Source organism: Pinus tabuliformis, chromosome 5_1 (assembly GCF_031772625.1).
Source record: "Pinus tabuliformis cultivar Carrire ecotype Pingquan chromosome 5_1, CPIR1, whole genome shotgun sequence".
Taxonomy (NCBI): Eukaryota; Viridiplantae; Streptophyta; class Pinopsida; order Pinales; family Pinaceae; genus Pinus; species Pinus tabuliformis.
Window position 1 is genome coordinate 725,394,033 of NC_142305.1, and position 8,291 is coordinate 725,402,323.

The window sequence follows — 8,291 nt, forward strand, 5'->3', positions numbered from 1 at the left end:
AGCCGAGATTTAATGATGTAATGCTTATTTTGAGTAATGGCTTAACTGTATTTTCCCTTTCTGGGTATTTGACACCCATAGTTGTAGAATGTGTTTTTTCGGATAGGTTCTTTGTACTTGTTTGTTTGCGGCCTAAGGCCTAGATACATTTGTATAAAGAGTCTTTGTTTTGCCAACAATTGGAATTGTTAATGCTACACTATCGTGTGCAATATATATATTTACAGTTGTATGTTAAGTTTCTTTTCATATACAGTTTCTTCCCATTCGGCGATTAGGGTTTAGGGTTTTCTTGAAACCCTTAGTCGACTCGAGAATGGGTATTCCTAAGTCTAGTCACGTGCAAACAATTCCTTAGTTTGTTTTACTGTAAAGGGATCTTTATTGTTATGCTCAATATGATTTATTTGTTTGCGGTCCTTCTTATATTAATTTCGTAGATACATTTAAACCCTACTAAATTCTGGGTTTCTATACAGTTGTGATGCATGTTTTTGATATTGCAAGGCTTCTCTTGAATTCCTGTATCAGTATGCAATTATTATTGGCTATAAACTCTTCTGGTTATCTATGGTGGTTATAGTCACGTTTGTTTAACAATTCAACTGTTCTTTCTTGGAGATTGTGATCTCCTTGTTTTCTTCTCTGTTTTCCTAAATACAATGACTCTTTGCTATAGTTGTTTACTGTATCATGGAGAAACATAAATTATACATATAGACCACTATCTTTCTATTCTTAAATGAAAAGTAAGTTCCAACCTATTCTGGTTCTTTTCTTAACAATTCTTAATGAACTTAACAAACTAGTTATTATTCAGAAGTCATACAAGTATGCAGTACCTGCTAAACTTGTAAGTGAAAATATTCAGATTTACTTATCTGTATTCGTCCTTTTAGATAAACTGGATTAGAATTTTTTTGATTATTTGCCTCCCAACCTTGAGACCTCTTTTGCATGCCTGAAGTCTCCCCCCGAGCTACCCTTTTCTAGGGTATTCTCTTTAAGATTTTCTCTTCTTGAGTATAGCAGCTATCTGGTCTTAACCAGACATAGCCCAGATAGAACTGTCTGTCCCTACAGCACAATTTCCCTATTCATTGCTCAATTCTTTTCTTTTTCTCCCTAGGTCTCTCAGATGCCCCCCATCCTCTTGATTCCTGGAATAAATCTTCCTTCTGGAAGTAGTTAGGGCTTGGGTAACTACCCAGCCTAACTATTTTAGAATAAACTGTCATCCCTTGATGACTTATTCTCATTTAAATTAAACTCCTTAATTATTGCCAAGATTCCAGTAATTCACTTTTATAAATTAAAACAAAATTACTATTTATATCAAATTTAACCAATATTCAGTTTGTCAAAAAATGCAATAAAATAAATATTTATAGATGTATGGGGACATCATAAGAGCTCTATTCTTCTTACTTGTGAGAAAATTATGAATTTCTTCAAAATGAATGGCCTGTCTAAAATTATTGCTTTACATGTTAGAATCCTCCCAAATTCATATTTAAAAGTGGGTTCAAAATTATTTTAGTATTTATAATGTCCTCATTCAATCCAACTCATCACATTGAAGGTTGAGATCTACCATTACTCTTGAAAATACACTATACTTAATGAGTTTGACCAAGATACTTGAACACTTTTGAACAATGGTTTAGCATAATCTGTAAAATCTTTGAAATTACATAAATAGTTAGGAGATATATAATTGTACCGAATTATTAGCTAATTTGGTGGATGAATAATCACATATGAATATGTTTGAACTTTTTAAAGTAATATAAAAGATATACATCTATGATATTACTTGTTGAAACATATTTTATGGTCAAGTCACAATTTAATGATTTACTAAGACAAAACCCAAATTTTTTTAAAACCAAAATATTTTTATATCCACAACAAAAAAATTAACAAAAACACATACTACATGATATTTAAATGACGTGTAAAAATAAAAATTAGACATGATGTGAATGGAAATTTTAAAAGGAAACCCATCATATAAAATTGACTTGACGGGTAGGAGTGCTCATCAAATTTATCTCAAATTATTTTTTCCTTAAGTGGGCAATGGTGAATTCACCATTCGAGTGGATGTTGGGGTCAATTCATCAAAATGCACTAGCAAATTATTTTTATTACACTAGTAAATTATTTTTATTAGTGTAGTTTAAATGTTATATATTTTTATTTTTGAGGTGTAGATTAGAAGTTCACGTTAATTGGTGATAAAGTGTACTTTCAAGGCACTCATGTGGTTGGTTTAAACTTCACTTAGTGTATTTTTCATACTTAGAACATAAGTAGAACACCTTATAATATTGTGGCTAACTTTGCACAGGTTGGATCTAGCTAGAAAACAATGAAAAAACATGCAACAAAAGAAGAAAGAAAATTTATAGAGAAAATAATTAATGAATTCTATTCGTGCATATAAAATAAAATTATGATAGAATAAAGTTCCATGAAATATATTAGACATGATTCAACTAATATAGTAGTGAGTCTAGTTGTGAATTTAGAGAGATGTGAACATGCACTAAAGAAAAGTGACAACTAGTCATCTCATGTGAGTGGAGATAGTCCTAGTTAATTGAAGTGGAATTAAGTGCATGTTATCTCCAATACACCTACAAATTATAGTAACAACAATCATAATCCACTTCTATCAAGTATGGACCACATTGATACTCTTAGGATAACTTCAAATGAATGATGTAATAATAAAACTAATCCACTATGTTGTTTTCTTGGCCTTAGAAAATATTTTGACACCATTATTAAAGCAAAGCTATAGAAGATGATAAAAGAGATAATGGTTCCTATCGAGTTGAGGGTTTCTATGACAAGGATATTTTAGAATGTTATTGCCAAGCTTAGGACCATTTAGGATTGGTCAGAGGAAATTAAATGCAATATTAGAGTCAAGCAAGAGTGTTCCTTATCCCTTACCATTTTTGGCTTGTTCATTGATACGCTAGAAGAGTGTTTGGAAAATCTAGATTATGTTAGTCCCACACTTAATGACATAGTCGTAACTCTTCTCTGTTATGGTGATAATATTGTTCCTTAGTAAGGAACCATTACAATCTTGACATAAAACTCAAAGTCCTCCATGATTTCTGCTTCAAGATGGATATGACTATAAATACTAATAAAACTAAAGTCATGATAGTTAAATCCAAAAAGATCAGCTATGATACTTTCATTTAGGAAAAAAACTCTTTCGGGGAAGTTCCTTCATACAAATATTTGAGGTTTGACATCCATCATAAGATCAATTAGAATTATATCATTGAGAAAATGATAAATGGAGGTTGGAAAGCTTACTATGAGCTTGAACATAATTGTAAGTCAGAATATCTTTGGATTTTGGATAAAAAGAAGCTCCTCTTTGAGACTCTTTTCACTCCATTTATTTTATATGGATGCGAGGTTTGAGGTTGCAGTATATCTAGAGAGTCATGAAGGAAGATTGAAAAATCCAAAAGCAATTTATAGCCTACAACTTCAAGATTGAAGGAAATACTCCCTAACCTACCCTCTTGATTGAAGCAAGGCTTTCCCCCATTGAGAGAATTGTTATGACTAGGTATCTTATGTATAATAAGTTATACAACATGGATTCCAAGAGATTTTCTAATATTGCTTCTAACTCTAGTCAAAACCCCAACTTCGACTCAAGCAAGGATGGCATAAGGATGCTCAATCTTGGCGAGAACATTGGACAGTAAAGGAGGAGATCATCTTGTAGAATTCAAATTGTTACTTCAAATTTAAGGAGAAATTGTAGAGAAACCAAGAGCTAAAGGGAAAAAGGAAACTAAGATATTATAAGGAAGTGATCAACCCCAATCTCAAAAAATAAAATTGTCTCTCTATCTCGACTAATATTAGGAAAAAAAGGAATATTGTCAAGATTAGAACTAATTCTCATGAGATTCATAATGAAATTGGGTGTTGGCCAATTCCTAAAACACCATGGGATGAAAGAATTTTTCACTTATGTGATCTTAGGAGAGTTGAAGATGAAAAGCACTTTCTCTTAGATTTTCCATTTGATACTCACATTTAATCTAATTTTCAATATATTTCTTACACTACCAACCTTTTTGACCTTTTAACTCAACAGAACAACATAAATCCACTAGAGCTTCCCTCACCTTTTATGAGTGTACAAATAAAATGTTAAATAATTTTAATTAATCCCCTACCTTTTTAGAGTTCAATAAACCCTATAAAACTTAATAAATATTAATCATTATCATGATCATTATATAAATAAATCTAAATTAAAAAATATTAAAATAAAAAAATTGAATTGATAAATATATAAACATAATATCTCATGCATTTTACATAATATTAAATTTATTTATACGTTCAAACAACCTTTATATTTTATATTCATGACATTATAAGATTTTATAAAAATATGCTACGTCAATTATAAAAGTATTCTAAACTTGACTATGACAAAATCTCTAAATTATATTAATATATTTATTATTCATTATACTATAATATTTTAAAGAGTTCCGTGCCTCGGTTTTGTATAACAAGTTTTATGCGTATTACCGCACTAAACTTGAGTATCACAAAATCTTTTAAACTATAATTATATATTTATCAATGACGATGATAAAATAATAAAATAATATTTTGGATAACGGATAAAATATATAATAGTATATTATATTGATATCATCATTATAGTAATGGCTTTACATATAAATATATTTAACTAATATATTTATAATGGCATAGGTTTTATTATTATTATTAATAATAATAATATTACTAATAAAATATTATTATTATTAGCATATATATATATATATATTATCATGGAAGTATGGTTGAAAAGAATTAATTTTATATTTATATATATATGGAAATATTGTTGAAAAGAATTATTTTGGAAGATTATTTGTTAATATTATTATGATTTTTATTTGTTTTTATTGTGTTAATATTCCAAATCAACTTAATCTTAAATAACAATTTTATCACTTTCTTAATGTAAATCTCTTAAATAAGCATTAATTATTTCAAATTAATATATTAGGTAGCAAGTATATTTTCTTTGTATCTTTTTGTTTCATATTATTTAATGATTCTTTTCGAAGCACAATAACAATACTATTTCCATTCCAAATTTGATGCTAATAGTGAAGCATACTTGTAATATTTGTTCAATTTTATTCTACACAATGTTTTAATAAAAGGAAGAGGGTTAAGACCACTATTGCCACACAAGTTGGCAACTCTAATAATGAGAAAAATCAGGTTGACTTGATTGCTCAAATAACTCCTTTTATGATAACTGGTGAACAATTCTAAACCTAAATTGATCTTGTGATCTTTCAATCTAAGGAAATTGCTGTAAATAATTTCAATAAGCATGATTAATTTACCTTTATCCATATTCCTTTCCTTTCACATTCTTGAATGAAAATAATACAAGCTATCAATAATATCCATACTTGCTTCAGTTGCTCCACCTTGATCAACCAATTCCAATAAACCCTTTCCTTTGTCTAGATTATTTGAAAATTCTAAAACAAGATACTCCAAACTCAAATAGAATAAGTAGAATCTTAATGACCCTTGAATAAATAACGAATTTACGTGATTCCTCATTATCAAATAAGTGTTGTAAGGATCAGAACAGTCTTGGGTAATAAAATGAAGGAATGAAAATGTTTTTTAAGAGGTCATATGTGCAAGAGAAATGCTTCTATTATTACTCGCTTCCTATCATGGAAAGAAAATATCATGGCTACTGAAGGAAAGTATGCATAGGATGTTAAACAGTCACATTTGGAATTATTCGTTATCAAACTTAGATTTATATGCTCTTGATATTTATTCAGGTAGTAGAAGGTATTTATATTATGAGTTATGGACTGAACATCTAAATAGCCTAAAATGATAAAGAAAAATGACTTCATCCCTTGAGAATGATAGAGAAGGATGAATATGAAACCTCTTAAATGGGGCAATTTCCTTTTACAATAGAATAAATGTATAGGATGAGATGTTTTCTAAAACTAGGACTACTTGGTATATATGTAACACCTTTAATACTCGTCAATAAGATTTTACTCTACTCGCAAAAATCAATTCATTGTAATGTGACCTTCATTTTTTTTTTATTTTTTCCCTTCTCTTTTGTTATTCGTTTTTATTATTCTTTCTTAATAATCTAGATCAAAATTGAAAAGGTTATCCATAATAAGTTGATCATTTCGAGTGATGCAAGTAATAGTTAGTGCAAATAATGGACAAGGGAAAGTCTACAAAATTTTCACATCTCATGCATACCATATTCCTAACATTTTAACCTTGTACAGACTAAATTTTCTTAGAACTTATTCCACACACATATATTATGAATATATGTGATTTATTATAAAACATTCATGCACAAATATATCTATATTCAATTGTGATGGAAAGATTGTAAACAAATAATAAGTGCATCATGGAATTTCATTAATGTTTCATGTTAGTGATGATGCATTGATTATAATTTCCCTTCAAGAATATATGGATTTAAAATGAAATTGGAGATGTTTCTGAGGACCCAATGCATATTCTGATTTCTTGGTATGTATATTAATTATTAACCATGATAACAATTCTATTGAATAGGTGTTTTTAGGAAATGAACACGGGTCATATATGTGACCCTCACAGGGAATGTAGGTTTATACATAATAAGGTTGGGTATGTTTTACAACATTATCAATCATGTCTTGTTATTATGTGTAAACAAGAGTATCTAAAACCTAGACAACCCGATGACTACACATTGGATTGATGTTAGGCTCTCAAAGAAAAACAACTTGTGGAGTAAATTTTAAGACGTAAAATAATTATAACTTCAATATCCTGTGCAAGTTGGTGACATACCTTTTGGTCGAAAGGAATCATTTTTTATTATTATTTTGTAACTTAATAGTAGTTCAACCCAAATTAATTGATGAGGAGATACATTGACTGTAGTTGGTGTATGTATGTATGTACGTATGTATGTATATGTATATGTATATGTATACGTATATGTATATGTATAAATACATACATATATTACACTAAAACATTACATGTTCCTAATATGGTTGGTGTAAGAGTTCACTATGATTACACTCAATGAGTGTACATCAACTAGACTGGTAAACATGAATAATTCTAGATTCATAAGAAATCAGTTCCTCGATATCTCAAAAAAATATATTCAACTCAAGTGCCCAAAAGGACAATCTTTCAAGTCGAGTGTATGTATAAAGAACTAGATAACAAATGGTAGATTTAGCAATTAAATTTCTATCCTATTGAACTACCATACCATCTCAATAATTTATCTATATTAAATGAGGTTTTTTTGACATCACTCGAATCCATAAGTATTGACAAGACACAACGATTATGGTACTTATCAGCACTGAATCAAAATATTATCACATTTCACAACCACTCCAATTCGACTTAAATATAGAAGTACTTCGAACTCTTGATAATTATTATGAGCCCACTACTAAGACTCATGGGAACATTTTCTTAGTTCAATGATCAATTTCAAACTAGAGTTAATTTTATTGCAATTGATATTCAACTAGGTCAAGTGTCGATGCACTAGTGTTATGTTAACAATTAACTTAATTGTCACTAGGACAGAAAGACTTATCACTATGAAGGTATCACACCCTTGTTAATCCATCTTATCATGGAATTGGATTAGTTATTGAAAGAAAACATATGTAATGTAAGAGTTAGTTCATGAAATCCTTAAAAGTGAGAACATACATATTCCCACCATATACTAATATGAGCTCCTACTAAAACTCTTTCATTATGACTATGGTACCCTAGACATAAAATTTTGTTATAAGATATGAATCTTATTATTGAAATTTATGAGTTAGAAAATCCATTTCATATGAGGATCAATGATGTCAGATAAGGTACACAATTTTAAAGAAGTAGTTCATAGGTTCTAGGGTTTCAAAGCCATATACATGCGAATGAATTTGCAAGTATGTATGAAATAGTTGTATGGTACCATTGTTATAGTAAGTGATGACTAAATCTCATATTATCAATAATGTAGTCACTGCATGGAACTTAGCTTCCATGTGGCCTATGCTAGCAATCTTGATGCTTAATATTGGAGTTTCTCCATTCAAATCAGTGTCTATGTTGGATCATCTATAAAAATTTATAAGGTTCTAGATGATTGGAACCTTCTCTGCCAAGAATATTTGAGCTAAGTC